The following is a 20,511-nucleotide window of genomic DNA, read 5'->3' on the forward strand; positions in this document are numbered from 1 at the left end:
AACTTCATCCACATCCTTCGCAGATTATAAATCATCAGAGGATAAACTACAAGCCATTTTCAGATAGAAGGGAAAATCTAAACTGCCAGGGTTGTTAGCTACAGAGACTTGTGTACTAGCATTTGATCTAGTGAACAAAACTCTAGGCTAGAGGTCCTGATGCTGGTTCTCCCACCTACTAGGCAGATGGCCTTGGGCCACTCTCTCTCTCTCTCTTTTAAAGATTTTATTTATTTAAGAGAGGGGGAAAGAGAGAGAGAGTGAGCAAGCATGAGTTGGGGGAGGAAGAGAGAGAGAATCAGACCCTTCACTGAGTGGGGAGGCCGACATGGGGTCAATCCCAGGACTCTGGGATCATGACCTTAGCCAAAGGCAGATGCTTAATTGACTGAGCCACCCACACACCCCCTTGGGCCATTCTCTTGACCTCTCTAAGCCTCAGTTTCCTATCAGTAAAATGAGCATAAAAATCTATTTCTACTTATAGAGAAAAGCTCTATAAATGTTCCTAGCACAGTGCCTGGTCCACTGTGGGAGGGGCCAATAGTGTTTATGAAGTCTAAAACGTTTTAAAAAGGAATCTCATTTGGAGAATAATAAAACTACACATTGCATGAAAATGATTAGCCCTTCCAAAACTCCATGATTTTAATTTCTAATAAAAGATTTTGTTCTTATATAATAATACCATTTTAAGTGAAATATGATGGTTTTATATAAAGTAACTGATAAAGGTTTGAATAATTTTTTGAGTGTTTATATAATTTCATTAGGTTTTTGTATATCCTAATTTAATAATAGAGGGAGGGGTACCTGGGTGGCTCAGTCAGTTAAGCATCTGCCTTCAGCTCAGGTCCTGATCCTAGGGTCCTGGGATCAAGCACCGCATCAGGCTCTCTGCTCAGCGGAGAGTCTGCTTCTCCCTCTTCTACTCCCCTTTGCTCTCCTTCTCATTCTGTCAAATAAATAAATAAATAAAATCTTTTTAAAATATAAGAGAGGAAAAAGGAAGTGCATTCATTTGATTACTGACAGAGAAGAGAATTTTTCAGTTAAGTTCTTACAAGCCAATTTCCATTTTTCCAGAAAATTCATTTTTATGGAATGACTCTAGTCTTTAGGCAGGTCATAAAGGTGTGTTTGACTGAATTTGAGACCCACCTACTTTGGGGGAGCTAGTGTGCAATCTTGAATCTCGGTCAAGAGAGGATATGAAATTAGTGTGGCTTATTATGTGATTATTTCATCCTGTCAGAATGATCTTTTACTTAGAATTCAAACTGTTCATTTAGTTTTTTTCTTTTAATCCATTATTCACCATCTTTGTTCCTAATTCCCCCTAAAGCTCTCTCCTCCACCATCCCTACCAAACCATGAAATAAAGTGTAGTGATTTGTGAGAGGGGATGCTCTGTACTTCACATCCTGTCCCATCGCCAGTGTTTGAAATCCCACCTGTTTGTTTTTTGGTTTGTTAAATTCATCATCCCAGCCCTTCTTCTTGTCCTGGGCCGTCCTTACTCTGTCCTTCCCTGATGATGGATGCACTGGGCTTCTCCCAATTTGATCTTTTTTTTTCTTGAACACTGTTGACTATGGATTACTCCATCCCTCCCCACGATTACTCTGGCCCCTCTCCGAAGGAACACCATTCCTCTCTCTCACTTCGTCCTGCCTCTCACAAGGGAAATCAGACATATAGAGAAAAACTTCCCATGCTAAGATTTAGTGAAAGCAGACAGCAAGTAATTGAGACCCTCCACATAAAAGCAAAAAAACAGACATCTGTAGTTTACATGATACATGCTTCTAGGTTAAAGGACAGTGTATTACAAACATAAATGACACTTTCAGAAAAGCATATTGTATATATTAGAATTCCTAGCATTGTAAAACAAGAATGTTAAAGTCCCCTAAAGAGAGAAGAGACCATCTGTGGGTTTATGACGTGAAGCAGATGGGACAGTATCTGAGAAGGGCTTAAGTTTCTGTTCTTGATATTGTCATCAAGTCAGTCATAACTTGAGTGGTCTGAGAAGGGTGTTCTCAAATCCCCAGGTGACTTGGTATTGAGGAGGCACTGCAGCAATAATGGAGTACTTCAGGATTCACCCCAGTGGTTGAGCATCAGTTACGTTCCTGGCATACACATCCTCCCATGTGCTGTCAAATGTCACCCTGTACCCAACAGAGGCAAAACAGTTATGAGAACCAAACTTTTCCCTCCTAGTTTTTCCCTGATGTCGCTCTTTCCATTATTGTCTGGCACAAGATTATTTCAAAGCTTTTGCATCACGTTCCAAGGTCTTCCAGTGGAAAGAATCAAATAAACGAAGCCCATAATCTCACCCTCTCATCCGAAGGGACTTTGGCCCTATAATACAAACTACAGCTGTCTTAAAGCACAATAGCTACCAACTCTACCGTGGGTCCTCTGAATGGGAGCCCTGAGGGGCTTGGAATCTGCATTTTAACATACTCCATGGGTATTTTTTTGCACACTGGAATTCGAGAACAACTGCCCCAGAATATTCTAGTTCGCTATTAAAGTATGAGAAAATGCTCCGCAAACAACATGTTACTATGTTCTTCATAGAATTGTAGAGGTTGAAATGAATAGAATCAGGATATTTGTTGTTTTGTTTGTGAAGTTTTGCTGTTGTTGTTTTTTAAGGAGTGAAAGATATGCAAATAGTTAAAGAGGAAAGTATGTATGACAAAGATCTAAGGAAATGAATTGTACATGTCCTCCAAAGTGGGATTAATACAGTAGGACCTACACATTTTTACAACCCAGATTAAGCCTGTTCTTATGGTGTCATACAATTAGAATTTGTGAGAAAAGGATTACTTCACTGGGAAATCAAAGTAAAATAGCTTTCAAAATATCATATGTCTTTTCCCACAGACATAATACACAAAAAACTATTTAGGCAAATTTACCCAGTGGACACTGTTTATTACAACATACTTTCAGTAAAGCCTCTTTGGACTAGATTAGCTCATAGCAGCTTGACATGGAATGCCCAAACATTGGAACAGCTGCTCTATAAGTAAAATATCTTGTTACATTTTCGTTAACCAATCAACTGTTCAGAATGTCTTGTCAGTGTGTCCCACAAACATACAAAGTTCCATGAAACTATTCAAAATCTGCTAACATCCAGTGACCAAGAACCGAAGATGGTTCACATTCAGTCACAAAGCCCTTTCCAGCATACTTTGCTTGGGTTTGCAGAATGAATTAGCTTATTTATTTGTTTGTTTGTTTCTTTATTTCACCTTGGACTACAGCTAGCTTCAAAAGTTCTTTGAACATTTTGAGGAACTTCTATGCTGTTTTCCAGAGTGGCTATGATCTCCCTGATATGAGGAAGTGGTGATGCAACATGGGGGCTTAAGTGGGTAGGAGAAGAATAAATGAAACAAGATGGGATTGGGAGGGAGACAAACCATAAGTGACTCTTAATCTCACAAAACAAACTGAGGGTTGCTGGGGGGAGGGGGTTTGGGAGAAGGGGGTGGGATTATGGACATTGGGGAGGGTATGTGCTTTGGTGAGTGCTGTGAAGTGTGTAAACCTGGTGATTCACAGACCTGTACCCCTGGGGATAAAAATATATGTTTATAAAAAATAAAAAATTAAAAAAAAAAAAGTTCTTTGAAGCTCCCTGTAAAGGTCTGACCTTTTCCTTGGTCCTAGGGGGCCTACTGGGCTTCAGAGTGGCATCTGATTTCTCCTGTACCAGATGGTCTCACCGTCCAGCTCCAAACCCAAAAGATTCAGGTTGCTCTTATAAAAGGTTCCAGGAAAGACCATGACTACCCAGGTGACCCTGTTTACCCCTGAACTTCTCTGAGAAAAAGACTCTGAAGGCACTGGCCATTAGCCAAGCCAGATCTAGTCCCTTCTTTTCTGCCTTTGGAAGTAATTGTAACCTAATGCAGAATCCTTAACAAGGGCTTCGTGGATGGGCTTCGCTGATTCCATAAAATGCTTGAGATAGTGTGTGAAGATTTTCTGTGCATATGTACATATGCATTTCCCTAAGGAGATTGTCTACAGCTTCCTACAGTTTCTTGAAAGGGTCTGTGACATTAACGGTTATGACACTTACATCCAAAGGTTGAATGTAATTGCACTGAGAACCTACCCCTTATGTTTACTGACTGACTTTATAGTATGAACATTCACTTCTTTGTGTTGTGTGTACTACCCATGCACTGAGAAAAAATAAGCAGCCTGCTTTCTCTACCAGTCAGGAGCTGGCTGTGCCTGCTAGTAACAGAGATCCTGTCACAGTGGCTCAAACAAATTAGGGATTTATTCCTTCTTGTAAGAGGGGAAGAGAAACCCAGAATCTTTATGTAACCACTGAGATACCACTAGAGACACAGGCTTTCCCCCTTCATTCTCTGACATCCTCAGCACCTTGCTTTGTACTTTACAGTGACAAGAGAGCTGCCATCTGTCTGTTTTCCATTTGAGGAACCTTTCTAGAGGTTCCACCAAATAAATTCACTTTACATTCCATTGCCCAGAACTCAGCAACAAGGGAGGTAGAGAAATGAAGCTTCCTAGGCAACTTGCTTCCCCCACACCCCACCAAATCAGGTTTTTGTTATTAAGGAAGAAGAGGAAAACATGTTCAGTAGGCAACAAGCAGTCATCTTTATCTCTTATGAGAACAGATGTTAGTGAAGTGCTTATTTTATGCTGAGGTTTCCTTCAGAAGTTTTTTGTAACCCCTATCCATTCAAGAAGGCAGAAGCATGTCTATGAAATACCCTGTTCTACAAGTTTGTGAATCTCTCTGTCCCTCTGCCTCAGTCTCCCTCACAAGCAGGTGCATGCTCACACCCACCATAGAAAGTACACACATGCACAGGTGCACGATACTGCCGAGGCACCTGAAGCTAATTCAGGAACTGCAGACAGAACCCAGCTCCCACATTCACCTACCCCAAGCACACCTGCCTTCACACAGCATTCCACCTGCTGCCCCACACCACTGAAGGAAGAAGGGAGACTCCCTTCCTCCTGCAGCTCCATTTCTCTGTCTCGGAGAATTCCTTTGCTTTCACCCCCTTCCCAGTCCATACCCCTGCCCCGCCTCTAGGCCTGGCTGTGCTCAGCCTTCACTTGGATCCACCTGAGCTTCCTGGGTTGGGATCAGCCATCTGAAGCCCGTTCAGCCATTTGGTGGGATGGAATTGGAATCCCAAACTCTGGGTCTCTCTTCACATTCTGCCTCACTTACTGGGATTTACATGGTAGACCAGATGGGCTGTTTCCTGTCTTCTGTGAAAAAATGCCCAGAACGCCATTTATCTTTCTTCCCCTCAAAGGCTTCTGATTTATTACCCAGAATGAGTTCTCAAGATGACATCAGCCAGTCCGTGGGAGCAGGTGCGTGTGGCCTCCAGGGGTCAGATGGGATAGGAGTGTTCTAAGGCCAAACAGTTCTGTGTCCTTGAGCAAATCACTGCTGCTCACTAAGCCCCTGTTTTCTTGTGAGGAAAAGGGCAGTGATGGTACCTGCTCCAAAGGTGGGGAGATGGCGCTCTTTCACCGGAAAGGTAATATTTTCCACGAGTGGCTCCATCAGTGTGCAGAGAGCATCCCATTGAGTACAGACCCTGGTGCTGTGGAATTTGCCCTGTAGAGTTTTGCTTCCAGTCCTTGGAAGTCAGGAGGGCTTTGAGTTCCTCTGGGGAAACAGGGAGACCCCAGCCTCTAGTCCACTGGGCAAAGGACAGACAGTGTTCTGAGCTCCCTGGATGGTCTGTCATGTCCTCTCCACCCAGAAACTGATGGCCGTTAGGATGAGCCCTGAGGCCCACCCACCCCCATTCCCACCCCCCCAACTCCCGTTCCAGAGGAGCAGTTAGGGGAGGAAGTGGTACCCCCAGGAATTGATGTGGTCATCCTGGGGAAAAATGGGAACAGCTTCCATCCAGAATGGTTTCTCTATTTGGTTTTCTGCCTCGAGAACTGCATGTGTAAGGGTCATGAGTGCTGCATGGAAGGGGCCTCTTTAAAAACAATTAAAGTCCGTAGATGCTGCCGGCTGAGCAGTCTCTCTTCTCTGTCTGCCAGAGAACACAAGCCCTGTCTGACTTCCTGTGAAGCTAGTCAGGGCAGAACATCTTTTCTCCGGATCCTCTTCTCAGCAGCGGCCACAGCAGTAAATCTTCAGAGAGGCCTCATTAGGCAAGTTCCTTTTTGAACTGCCTCCACCCTCCAGACCTCTCGAAACCACCACTGCCATTCTAGCATGTTATTATTTTTTCCTCCTAAGCTTGCATTTTCCTCGATCCTGGCACCTAGGCCTCCCCACGCAGCTCTCACTTTCCTACACGGACGCTTCTCTAGCTGGAATCTCTCCAAAGGGTGTGTTCCTGCAATCAAAAACTTCCCTTTTTGTTTTATCGCATCACTGAACATACCAGATAAGGCCCGGGAAGGGAGGGGGTGAGGGAGAGAGGGAGGGGTCTGGCTGATTTGCCCTGGGGAGGGGGGCGCAGGTGAAGGGGACACAGGAAGAAGGCAGAGGAGATCTTCACATCAGCTCTTAGGTCCATGTAGGGACAACAAACAGACACTTGTGTGTCTTGCGTGGCCTCTCCCCACCCAACCCCAGTTGCCTTTCACGAAGCCACACACCGCCTTCAAACCTGCACCCAATGACTGTCCACAACTTGAAATAGCCTATAGCACAAAAGATACAGTGAGACACAGACACCAGGGCATTAAATAGTTAATTTTTAGCAAACGCAAAATTGCATTTCCATCATGTGCAAGCAGTCAGCTGCTATTGTAGGTCACCGAGATACAACGCATTATTTCTACAGTTTGTGGAAAACATTAGGCAGCTGTAATAAAGTCAATGGTATTTCCTTCCTTACTGAAACATGACTTCAGTAAATCCCTGTTTAAATTTTTTTTCCCTTTCTAAACATTTCTCTCCATCTGCACGATAAGTCAATAAAAGAAATTAAAAGTTAAAATGCCTAATGAAATTTTATCAGGCATGAAATGGCATTTAAACCAGAGTTGCCACCCGGGCTTAGATGCATGAAAGCTGACCCGAACTTGAGGGGTTTGTAGAAGGCAGGGGGAGGGTAACAGCAAGTTTCAGTGGCCTTTATGTATTGCAGCCACCGAAAAAGAAAATCATTCCAGAGAGGCATTCCATGAAACCGAGCCTCGCAGAGCAGTTAAGATTTTTACAGGAGGTACATCATTTCTGTAAACCTCCCAGTTCTCTCAGGCCGCCATTCGGTTTTTCTTTATTCGCATCTTGGTGCCCACATGCTTATTTTGAAATCAGCCATCATCTGTGTACCTCTGTCACGAGCCTAGTAAGAGTGGCAGGAAGGAAGCTTGAGAACTTTTTTAAGAAGAAGAACCAGATGGGAAGGGTAGGGGACTTAATTCTTAACCTTTCTTGGAGAACAGCCTTGGGATATGCCTTGTAGGTTCAGAAAGGGTTTTAAATAGATGGGCATGGGGCGGGGGGATATCATTCTTCCTTATATAAAATTGTTTAATAATTACTTATCACCCCATACTTAGGGCATAACAGACATCTCATTTTCATGGGAGTCTGAAAAGGAGCCATTCAGTGGGTGTGAGGATGGTTCTCAGACTTCATTTGAAAACCTTTAACTCCTTTAAAAGCAAATCCTGTAGTCTTCCTTCATGCAGAACACCTACTGAAGTCAAGGGGCATTCTGTCTAAGAAAGGACAGCAGTGGCAGACTCGAATTGGAGAGCTTATTCAGAACTTTCGAGAAACTTCAGTAGTTTGTAGCCAGAGGGCTGTGTTTCAAAGTGGTTGTCCTTACTGACTGTCTTGGCAGAAGGAAGCTGTTGTCCCGCCCGCAGGGCTGGGAGAGGCACTCTGTCCATTTCTAATGGCTCGGGATAGTGGTTTTCTCACACTGAGTTCCATTCAGCTGCACTTGAAAAGCCAGCTGTCGGAGTCCTGAGCCCAAGCAATGGAGAAGAGAAGAATCCCTTGCCTCTATCCAGACACTGACCATCAGGTAGATAGGGAAGTATGTTTGTAAATTGCTGGCAGCATCACAGCACCACCAGGATTAGGTATAGATCTTACCAGTACCCACCTAAACGAAGTATTAAAATTCCCTTAATTCAGACAAGGTGATACAGTTTTCAAATATTTGCATTTCAGTGTCTCCCAAGTTTTCTAAATCATAAAAGAAAGCTGGGTCTGTAAGTCCAGAAAGAATGTGATCACTTTTATTTGGAAAAAAAAAAAAGAAATCCTGGCTTCCCATCATAACAAAAACAATTTGCCCTAAATATTCAAACTTTTGCCTTCCCAGTCTAACCCCAGAAATCCTGTAGTATTATTAGAGGTTCTATGACACCAAAACACAAAAACACTTCCAACAATGTGCTTGGTAGTATTTGGAGGGACAGATGATTCAGAGAAAAACAGTCGTAAATTCTGTGCAATAGAAATGTACAGCTCCAATAATGGGGAGCACTGGAGATTTGCAGATCTGCACAGTCTCCCACATTTAACAGCCCAGCCACCAAACCCCTCACAAGGCCGTCACCCCTCGGCACCAGACCAGCTGTGAGCACAATGTCTGAGCTGTTGCCTGCTCTGGGGGAGATTCAGGACTTACCCTGAAATCTAAGAGGCAGAGAGACAGGTGTGATACAGTGAAACTCCGACTTCGGGAAATGCATTTCGGACGGTGTGAAGGTAGTTGCAGACCGGGAGGCAGAAGTAGAGGCAGAAACAAAACCAAGTCAGACAAACAGTGGAAACAGAAGGGTAACATTTAGACATGCGTGGTGTGGGGAAGACTACTGCTCACAAATCTGCCATTTCTGTCACATCCGCCACAGGTAGAAACCCCATTAGTAGCAGCTGGGTGACGCCATGTCTTGTGGACCAGATTCTTGTATAATATTGGGGCCTTCTTTCAGGAAAAAAAAAAAAATTTTTTTAATAACAAATACAAAATTATGTACTGATGGGAAGAGTTATTTAGAAGGGGCCCTGACAGGGGAAGGGCCGTGAGGTTTAAGCTTCTTTGGCTTACCAATCCATCCACCACTGGTAACAGTACCTTCCTCCTACAAGATGAAGGCTGTGTGGACACAGTTTGCGTCAGTTGTGGGACGCCGGGACTAATGAGGGGCTAGGTCTCTGCAGGAGGAGGTCTGCTGCGGTTTTACAAAGATTCAGGTCCTGTTAACATTTCCATATCATAAGGTGATCTCTTTATCATGTCTTTCCAACTGACAGGGTGAGATTGAGAGCACCTAATCTCTAATTGGAGTCACAGCAGATACCTCAACCTCGGGATTATTTTGATTAGAAGGACATGCAGATTTGGGCTGTTGAGGGCTAGATCAACCAAGCACACAAAGAGATCCTCCGAGAGGTTTCGAGGTGGAGTCTTTCATGAGATGCTGTATTCTTTTGTGTTCTCCCTCCTTGTAATCTTTTCCCCAGGCATCCCAGTATGATCCAGGGGGTCATTTGGCCGCTGATAGAACTTGTTGTCAGTGAAGTAAGGCGATTCAAAATTAGAGTCAACGTCAAGCAATTTGGAAACCTAAACAAGTCATTTTAAGCATCAATGTACATTAGTATAATTTAGAAGAGGATGTGAATGCAAAACCAATCTAATAAATATTAAAAGGAGAAGTACTACAGATACTATTGGAAATAACTGGCCCTCCATGCTAAGACCCCAGATGTCATGAAAAAGGATTAAAAAATAATGGAAATAATTTTTAAGCAAGACTCTATCAAATCAAATATCTTATTCCATAGTAGAGACAGACTAATTTTATTAGTCTTAATTTTGTTATTTATCTCTGATGAAATCGGTGGGAAGTGGGGCCCCAGATCCTTCTCCACTCTCAGACCAATTGTGTTTTACTGAGTGATTCCAGGAGGAAAATACAGCTAATTGCTTCTAAATCTTACATTCTACTTTCATTTTTTGATTCAATGCATTAGCAGTTATGAATCCACTCCCCTTCAATCCAGCAGCAGTATGACAATGGTGATGTTGCAGCTGCCTTTGATATTAATACTCTAAGTAACATTTTATTAACTAGAAAGTGGCAAATAAGCTTTTTCTTTTTTGAGAAAAATTAGACCAAAGATGCCCCAGTCCCTAGAGAGGAGTTTTCAGCTGGGTGGGCACGAGTGGAATAGTTCACACTCTTCTACACAAAGCTAGTTGCCTGGAAGTTCAGCCCCAAAGCTGGTGTGGCCAGTGGTCATTACAATGCTATCTGAATAACCATCTCTTCCAAAAGGAACTAGGGCATCATTCCAGGGTGACATAACACATTTCCCACATTGCAGAAAGAATTATATAATTGTCAAAGTTGCTATGAGTATTACCCATAAAACATAATAAGTCTATACGTTTTTTCATTAATTCAACTAAAATTTATTGAGGGATTAGTTTATACCAGACACACATATGTAGAGATACTCTTGAGGAACCTAAGATACATATTATGTGTGTATATATCCATGTATTTACCTCTCACATATTTAGCACATAGATACCATGCCAGGCCTTCCTGCACATGTGTGTGCGCACACACATGCACACGCACACACCACACACACACACACACACACACACACACACACACACAAATTGGTTATTTCCAGAGACTTTCAGTATTACAAAGCCACGAACCTCTGAATCACTTGGGGAGGCAAAACATGTCACAAAGTTTAATGAAAAGAAATCATGAACTCATCATAGGAGAAGCCTTCGGGCCCCACAAGACCCCATGTGCTCTTACTTCTTTCACAATTCCAGCAAGCTCGGTAACCTCATGTCTTTTGCAGTTTGCAAAATAAAAGGCCAAAATCAACTGGAGGGGAGGGAAGCTATTAAATGAACACAGGAAGTAAAAAAGCACAATAATTTCACACGAGGACAAACAACACTACATCCTCAATAGTGCCTGGGTTACCAGGCGAGACTAAATTTGTTCAGCATATTCCATTATGAAGACAAGGAAGGGTACAATTCATTTTAGAAAAAAATGTTTTGTTTTGAGGCTGGTACTTTGTTCCATTTTTTCAATAGTGTTGCTAAACAAATGAGCTGCTATTATGCAAAGACATTTGTTGCATTTGTCAAGTTTTGTCTGTCACTAGTTTGGGGAGAGAAGATTACAGATAGGAAAATAATTACAGAGTGGTAAGTGAGATATAATATACACTTCTTCAACTGTGAAAATACTCTAGCCAAAAAAAAAAAAAAAAAAGTTTCTATCCAAAAGAATCCTTTGGTGACAGAGGCAAGGTTTCCTGCGTTCGAAAGACAAGGCTAGGGCTCTGTCTGCAGTGTAAATCCCTTTGCTTTGTGACATAATAGTTTGCATGACTAATGTTTTTGATTCCTCATTTCCATGGACTGAATTCGTGCAAGTAATTCTACTTTCCCTGGAATTCCTAAGACTTAAAAGTGAGCTCTTTGCTGTTTCAAATGCAACCTGCACAACCTGTTTTCAAAGCCTCTGAAGTGAGGTGCCAGGTTCCCATGCATCAGGAGGCCATGGGAGAGCAAGATAACTTGACAGTCTGAAAAGTAGAGCTGTTCAGTAATGCCGCCCACTTGCCTCCTACAGGGCTGGAGACCTGGTATTTGTGACCTCCATGACAAATCACACACATCATGGACATGAAATGATTCATTTAAAGGGTTCGTTCGCAAGAGAACATGAAAGCAAGAACTTATAATGAATTCTTAGGATACTTAAGGCTTAATAGCAACTGACATAAATTATTATAAGAAGCAAAGGATGTTTCCAGAATGTGTACAAGCGTTCAGAGTAATTATGTGAGAAAAAGTTCCCCTCTCGGTATTTCCAAATTTGACAACTCTATAAAGAGTGTAGTGAAAGCTGGAGGTTGTCCACCATCTGATTTCAAGATTTAGGATAAAGCTATGGTAATTAAGGCAATGTGGTATTTGCATAAGGATGAACAGAAGACAGAAATAGATCAACACATATATAACTGATTAATTTTTTTAAAGATTTTATTTGAGAGAGTGAGAGAGCAAGAGAAAGAGCATGAGCAGGGGTTGTAGCGGGGCGGGAGAGAAGCAGAGAGAAAGAGGGAGAAGCAGGCTCCCCACTGAGCAGAGAGCCTGATGCAGGCCTCAATCACCAGACTCCGGGATCATGACCTGAGCTGAAGGCAGATGTTCAACCAACTGAGCCACTCAGGCGCCCCTATAACTGATTAATTTTTGACAAGGATTACTCAGTGTGGGAAAATAGTCTTTTTAATAAATGATAAAAGACAAATTGATATCCATATAAAAAAATTATGAACATTGGCCTTTGCCACCATATGCAAAAATTAACTCAAAATGGTTTAATAGAATTAAGCATAGGTGCTAATACTATAAAACTTCTTGGGAAAAAAGCGGATGAAAATCTTTATCTTGGGTTAGGCAAGGATTTCTTAGGACATAGAAATCATGAACCATGAAGGGAAAAAAATGGTAAATTGGACTTCATTAAGTCACTTCATTAAAAATGCCTTCTCTGGGGTGCCTGGGTGGCTCAGTGGGTTAAGCCGCTGCCTTCGACTCCAGTCATGATCTCGGGGTCCTGGGATCGAGTCCCGCATCGGGCTCTCTGCTCTGCGGGGAGCCTGCTTCCTCCTCTCTCTCTCTCTGCCTGCCTGTCTGCCTGCTTGTGATCTCTGTCTGTCAAATAAATAAAATCTTTAAAAAAAAAAATTAAAAATGCCTTCTCTTAAAAAAACAATGCCTCCTCTTTGAAACACAATGTTAAGGAAATTAAAAAGCAAGACACAGACTGGGAAAAACATTTACAAATTACACATCTGATAAAGAACTTGTATCAGGATGTGTAAGAGAACCCTCAAAACTTGTAAAAAAGCAAACCACCCAATTAAAAAAAACAGGTAAGAGATTTGAATAGACAATTCACTAAAGAAATATGACTATGGCAAAAAAAAAATATGGTAAATAAGCATATGAAAAGATGCTCAGTGTCATTAGTCATGGCGAAAATATAAATAGTATCACAAACCAGGATGTGATATCATCATACAAACATCAGAGTGGTGAACTTATTTTTAAAAGATATATGTATGTATGTATGTATTTGAGAGAGACAGAGAGCAGGGAGAGGGGCAGAGGTAGAGGAAGAAGGAGAGAAACAGCTGAGCGAGGAGCCCAATGCAGGGCTCCACACAGGACTTGATCTCACAGCCTTGAGATCATCACCTGAGCCGAAATCAAGAGACCTGTTGCTTAATTGACCGAGCCACCCAGACACCTCTACAGTGTCTAAAATTTTAAAATAACAAGTGTTGAGGTTTTGGAACAACTGCAATTCTCATACAGTGCTGGTGGGAATGTAAAATGACACAGCCACGTTTAAATGAGTTTAGCAGTTAAACATTAAATTTAAGCATAAACTTACCATACAATATAGGAAATCCATTCCTGGAATTTACCCAAGAGAAATAATGTACCTCCATGCAAAAACCTATATATACAAATGTCTATAACAGGTTTATTCATAGTCACCAAAAGCTGGAAACAGCCTACATGCTCAATAGCTGGTAAATGGATAAACAAATTTTGGTACTGCCATACAATAGAATACTACTCTGTAATAAAAAATATCAAACTACTGATAGGCAGAATGGTGAGTCTCAAGAGCTTTGTGCTGAGTAAAAGCCAGAGGCTTCCTACTATATGGTTTCATGTTTCTGCACTTAACCTCTTTAACATAACTAAAATTGTCACACAACACAGAGGCACATTTCAGACTGCAAGGTTTTTGTGTGCATTTTCTTTTTGGTTAAACTCATAATTGTTGTTTTCTCCTTAATGAAATTGCTTATCAGTGGAATTTAAAGAGCTTCTCCTAATGTCAGCCAAAAGCTTTTTACCATCAGAGGTTCAGAGCTTAAAATTAATTCTTGGCCAGTTCAAACAACCTCTTTCCAATTTGAAAATGCCCTAACTTCTACCTTGCTTCTGTGTCTAATCCCATCAGAGAAGACAAATGGAGAAAATTGACTGTACGATTGATGAGGGTTGGGAAGAAAGAAACTTGAGAATTGAGAAGAGAAATGGTAGCTGGTACCAGATTACTACTTAACAATTTAGAATAGAAAAATCTGGTGCAGTGGTGGTACTTGTCACCCACCAAATCGTCAGTGAACTGTTCATTTCTAGTTAATGTGTTATGCAATTTAACCCTTTTCTGCAAGGCATCTAAGCACTTAGTCCTTCTTCAAAGTGGGAGTAGAGAAAAATGAAGGTCACCTCTATGGTGCAGTCACATGAGATTACAAGAATAATACAATTTACTTCTCTAAATTATTTGAGAATTAAATAAGATATTTAAATAACTTATATAATACCAGGCACTCAATATATGTTTACCAAATTTTTATTTCCTTTCACTTCTTTTAGAAAAAGAGTATTTTTAGAACTGGAAAAACCTCAGAGGTTATCATGTCCAGTGCTTTAATTTTACAAGTGAGAAAACCAGATTCAATGAGATTAAGCGTATTGTTCAAGTTTACACAGTCAGAGTTAAAAGTCCAGCTTCCAGTTCACATAGATCCTTTTCCTAAAGCACCTGCCTTCAACTGTAATGCTCCAAGTAACAGAGCCTGAGGGAGAGCTGAGGGAGAAGAGTTTTGCTCTATATATTATGCTTTGCTTCTGGCTCTGTTTCCTTTAGCTATTTTCCTTTATTTTTTACTTCAAGAATGGGAGACAATGGGAAGCCTTTCTCCTCAGAGATTCCCAGGTTTAGCAAATAAAATACAGTGCACACAATAAGATTTGGATTTCAGATAAGCAATGTATAGTTTTTAGTTCCATGAAATATTTATAACATATTTATACTGACAATTTATCTGTCAGTGCTATTAGGAATCAAACAATATTTTGCTCACAACTGTACTTTTTTTTTTTTGCCTTAAAGCAAATAAACAATGACAAAGTGTTCACCACCCTCATATATAGATCTTGGCTTCCTAATCACTCTTCCCCAGGAACGTTATTCCTCACCTAGGATCAGGACAGCTATGATGAACAGACGCTGTGGCTGAGGCTGAGGCTGATGAGGATGGTGATGGGGCAAGAAAAAGTTGATGATGCACCTGAGAAGCGTGGGGAAGACATGTTTTGCCAGACAGGAAGTACATGGTTATAGTCAGACCAGAATTCAAATCCCTCTCTCTATTATAGGGTGTGTGGCTGTAAGGACTTTGAGCAAGTGTCTGAAACGCCACCACATCCACTCATGCACCCTTGGAGTTTACAAAATAAGGATACCTTAAGATTTTGTGAGGATCAAATGAGATAATAGGAAGAAGGCACTGATAACTGTGCCTAGAATAACTACTCATAATCACCATGTCTTAAACTGTGCATCGTGGTTTATATGCTTTTCTATGCACTTAGTATTGTTCACAATAAAAAAAGTTTAAGCAAAATTGCTAGAATAGAGCTAGACTGATGAGGGTCTTGAATGCCAAAATCTAGGGTTTGGATGCTAAATTTTATCCTGTAGTTATAGAGGAACCTTTGCTATCTGCATAGGATTTGGGGTCCTGAGTCCAGGAGCCTTTTTCTAAGTTCTCTTAAAAACCACCTGGAAAAGGTTGTAAGATACATGTTGACCCAAGTACACGTTAACTGACACAGGGTGAACTGACCTGCCTCCTATAAACATCCCCCGCTGTCCCCTTTGCTCCAATCTTGACAGAGAAGAAAATGAGAAGTTGTAACTCTTCCCATAGGTCTACTTTGTGGTATATGAGAAATTGACAGGCATCAGATACAACCAGGAATAATTCCTGTCCATCGCTTATTTATCAGCAGGATGGTCTCATCCAAATCAGTCAACCCTTTCTGAGGTCTATACAGTAGGGATAACATCAGGGTAGGGTCTTAGAATTAAGACTCTAGAGATTACTTGTTACAGGAGAATGCATTATATCTATATTTTTATTTCCACTTTGTTAGAACACTACCCCTAAGTTTTATGAGTCATAGATCCCTGGAGTGTTCTTTCTCACACCTGTCATAAAAGTCTTGTGGGGCACCTGGGTGGCTAAGTCAGTTGAGCTTCCGACTCTTGATTTTGGCTTGGGTCATGATCTTGGGGTCATGAGATTCACCCCTGTGTCTGGACCCTGCTTGTCAGGGAGTCTGCTTGGGATTCTTTCTCCCTCTCCCTCTGCCCCACCCCCAGCTCACATGGGCTCAGAAGGAAGGAAGGGAAGGAGGGGAAAGAGAGAAAGAAAGGAAAAGAAAGAAAGAAAGAAAATCTTTAAAAAATGAAAATCTGGTAACTCAGTTTCAGAAGACTGTCCAAAATTGAAGACCAGTTATTTAGGCCAACTTTGTTCAGAAAATATTTTTATCCAGGGGTACCTGGGTGGCTCAGTCGTTAAGTATCCAACTCTTGATTGCAACTCAGGTCTTGATTTCAGGGTCATGAGACTGGGCCCTGTATCAGGCTCTGCCCAGGGTGTGGAGCCTGCTTGGGATTCTCTCTTTCCCTCTCCCTTTACCCGTCCCCCCAACCCTCCACCTCTCCGTTTTACCAAAATACCTTAGACAGTTGATAACCTGAGTCAGTCAGATTCTTTCTCAACCTTCCACGTGTATAGGCTGCAGTCCTAAGGTTCACCCTTCCCTTGCTCCTGCCTTTAGAACCTACAGATGTGTGTTATCTGCTCCTTCTGTTTGGTTAACTTCAAGAGCTTCTAATCTTTTTATAACCAGTTCTGTTGGCTCTTATCTGGATTCCCTGTAGTGCCTTGTCAATTGTACAGTTTAACAGATCTCCACCCTCCTCCCTGGCAATTAGAAGAGCAATATAATTATTTAACAATGTGCTAGAGTCTTCTAGCAGATAAGGTCCTTAATTGGACCTTTACATCCTTTGTTGTGTGTGTGTGTGTGTGTGTGTGTGTGTGTGTGTGTAAAAAATATAACCTGAAGGCTTTTCGTAAAGTTGGATTTTTACAAAATTTTCTGGACTAAATACCAAATAAGGGCCCCGAGTGCCCTTTTGTCAATAGTAACCCCCCACCCCACGCCATGCTTGGAGAGACAGCTATCGTTTTCTTCAACCTGAAAAAATTAAGCAGACCTATTATTTCAGTCTTTCAGCTCTCTGTTATTTTTTCATATAATTTTACATCTTTTTCTATTCTGATGTCTTTATCTGTGTGGCTCAAGAGACACTGAAATCTCCGAATTTCATACCTCATCACAGGATAACATAGGAAAAAGTAAGCTCTAGGTCAAGAGAGGTAAGTGTTCATCCAGGCTCTGCCCCTAACTGTGTGATCTTGCCAAGGCAGTTAACTGCTTTGGCTTTCAAACTCCTTACTTCTAAAATACCTAGAGAACACATTTTCTCCTTCAGCTTTGTACTCTGCACACCTTCACCTCTGAAACATCCTTCCTCACATTTATGGGTTTTCTGATTCATTCCCAGTAACCCAACAGAGAACTGCTTTTTTACTTTAGTTCAGTATTTGACTCTTAATTTTGCCAAATTTCTACTCATGTACTTTCTTGCTAACTCTAAGTCTTAGCTTAAACTTAACATGAAGCATCTAATACATATTTCTGAATATTTACTAGAGATCTGCTAACTATTCTCTGTCATTTAAAAAATAGTAGTCACAAAAATTTTTCTAAATAAATAAAAATGTTAGTCATTCAAATTTTGAAGTATAATTCACATTTTTAAACTGAAATCGTGAATTTCTTGGTTAGCTTGTGAAGTTATTGACAACATATTTTCTAAACAAAAAAGTGGAGTAAGAGAGGAAGGCTAGCTGTTAGTTGCCCTCATTCTATGCAGGATGAATTCAGAGGGCAATAACCAGATGTATTATGTTCATGGAAAGGCAAAAAAATCAATTAAAAATGTGAAATTGAAAACCCTCTCAGTCTTTCTTGGGATTTACAGGGTTCTTTTCTTCTCCAAGCCCATCTCTCCCGGTTGCAATTTCAGGAGAGCTGATTAGAGTAAAGCAATAGAGCTCAATATTCCAGGAAACTCCCCACGGTCTGGGCAGGAGCCTTAAGATAGGAAGTACCTACAACTCAAGTCCAAATCCTTGCTTTATCAGATACCTCCAGCCAGGGTGAGGACCAGGTGACCACAGTGACATGCAGAAATTAGCCCACAAATTTTACTGACCACAAGCTGCATCCCTCTCTGGAAAAACAGCCTCAGCCTCCTAACCCCATTCTGTGGTTATTCTAGGGGAAACAGAAAGGACGGGATCTTAACTTCTAAGACCAATCTGTGTTAAAATTTAGAAGAAGCTAAGTGTGTCCTTGGTGGTGTTTTCCTTTAAATTTAAGTGTATATCACAAGCTAACCCCTGTAAACTTGAGGAGAGGTGCCTCAGAAACTGCTTGTTGCTCTGGTTGATCTTCTCTCCAGCCCTTATTTCTTGGCTAAAGTCAAAACCCCCATCTCAGTAGGGCACCTATTCTGCTTGAAGAGTCACCCTGTCTTCAGCCTCAGCTTGCCTACAAGGTCAGAGTGCTCTCCCTAAAAACTAATTCAACTGGGATTTCTGCTAGCCTTCACTTACTCCTGATCACCCTCAGGATTCAGTTAAAGTCTTCACCATTGCCTACCCAAAGTCCTCCATAATCTTGACCCTTCATACTTACCTTGGCTCAATCTACATTCTTCTTCTCCCTCTTGCATAGTAAACTCTAGCAGTGTTGAACTTTTCATGTAGCTCTGAACACAAAGTACTACTTCAAATTTCTGGTACTCTCGATCCTTCTCTTGGATCCTTACCCTCTTGTCCATTTCATTAATTCACATTCAACTCATCTGATAGATAGATAGATACAACTTATATGCAACCTTCAAAACCTAATTCATAAAAAGTTAATGGAAAAATAGTATTTTGTTGTTATTTGTGGATGCAAAAATTCTTATTACTAGTAATATTCAAGGTTTTTCATGTTTATCAGCCACATGTTTCTTATTTGAATAGTTTAATTCTTAACTTTTATCCCTTTTTCTATTTTTATAGTATTTTTTTTTTAAAAAAAGCAATGCATATGAAAAAATAAAGTAAAATAAAAGCAGGGGTACCTGGGTGGCTCAGTCATTTAAGGGTCTGCCTTCAATTCAGGTCATGATCCTAGAGTCCCTGGATTGAGTCCTGCTTCAGACCTCCTGCTCAGTGGGGAGTCTGCCTCTCCCTGTCCTTCTGCCCCTCCCCGTCTGCTAATGTGCTCTCTCTCTCTCTCTCCAATTAAAAAAAAAAAAAAAAAATCTTAAAAAAAATAAAAACAGTGCATAGGATATTTATCTACAAAGAAGATCCATTTGTTTGCCATGTATGAACAAAAATTTTCTTCCAACTTACTGTCTTTTAATATCCTATTTCAATGAATACTTTTATTTCACTGTGAAGAAGTTGCTTGTAGTTAGAGCCTATCAAATTCTATTGCTGATGTTAGCTGCCTTGAACTATTAATTATAACAGTAATAAAAGAATTATTTTCTAATGTTTAATAAATTGATACATTGCAATTGACAAGAATAATAACAAAACCCAGTTATAAATCACAGCCCTCAACACAGAGTAGGGGTTCAATAAACCATTGCTGAGTGAAATAGTGCACAGAAGGCCAGAATCCAAGTGGTAAAGTTACAACTTTCCTGTTTCTGTTTAAGTCCTATCTTTCTTCTGACTTTAATGGCTTTAGAAGTATCAAAAACAAGATGCTAAAACAAGTATCTAAGCAAGTGCCATTTTTACCTCCAGTTCCTAGTATCTCTCAGATGACTATCCCATCCAGAAGAGACCTGAGAACACCAACCAAACCTTAAGTTTTCTCCATTCCAGAAGGACACAGGAAGTATTATTTCAACCTTACCAAGGCTGGTCAGTCAAACTGTATGACATTTTACTTGTTCTTTTGATTACATTTGGCCCAGAACTTCTAAAGCCCTCAGTTACTAGTACCTGCCCCCAGACCTGCTATGATATTCTGGGCTCTTGGCACATTTTCACAGTTAAATTTGGGCTAAGTTGGCCAGAATTTTTAGGGTCATTTCCATCCCACACATTACCAGGACCTAGGTCCTGCATTAGGTCATGACTGGTGTCCAGACTGAGTGGGGGAAGGGGGTTCAGTGGTGGCCTCTGGCCTCAGTTTTCCTCATGTGGGTGCTCAAGGTTCTGAATCGTATTTTCCCAATACCTTTCATATAATGTGAGAAGTTAGCTTTTCTAGGAGAAATTAAACATCAAAGATATTCATAAATCATACCAAACAATATAGAAAACCTTTTATATTCCATTTTATAAAGATGGTACAAAAACATCAAATTCATGCCATTACCGGATGTATTGATCACTTCTCTGGGGATGGAGTAGATCTGGAAATACATAAAGCATAGTTACCTGTA

Source organism: Mustela nivalis (genome assembly GCF_964662115.1).
Source record: "Mustela nivalis genome assembly, chromosome: 12".
Lineage (NCBI taxonomy): Eukaryota > Metazoa > Chordata > Mammalia > Carnivora > Mustelidae > Mustela > Mustela nivalis.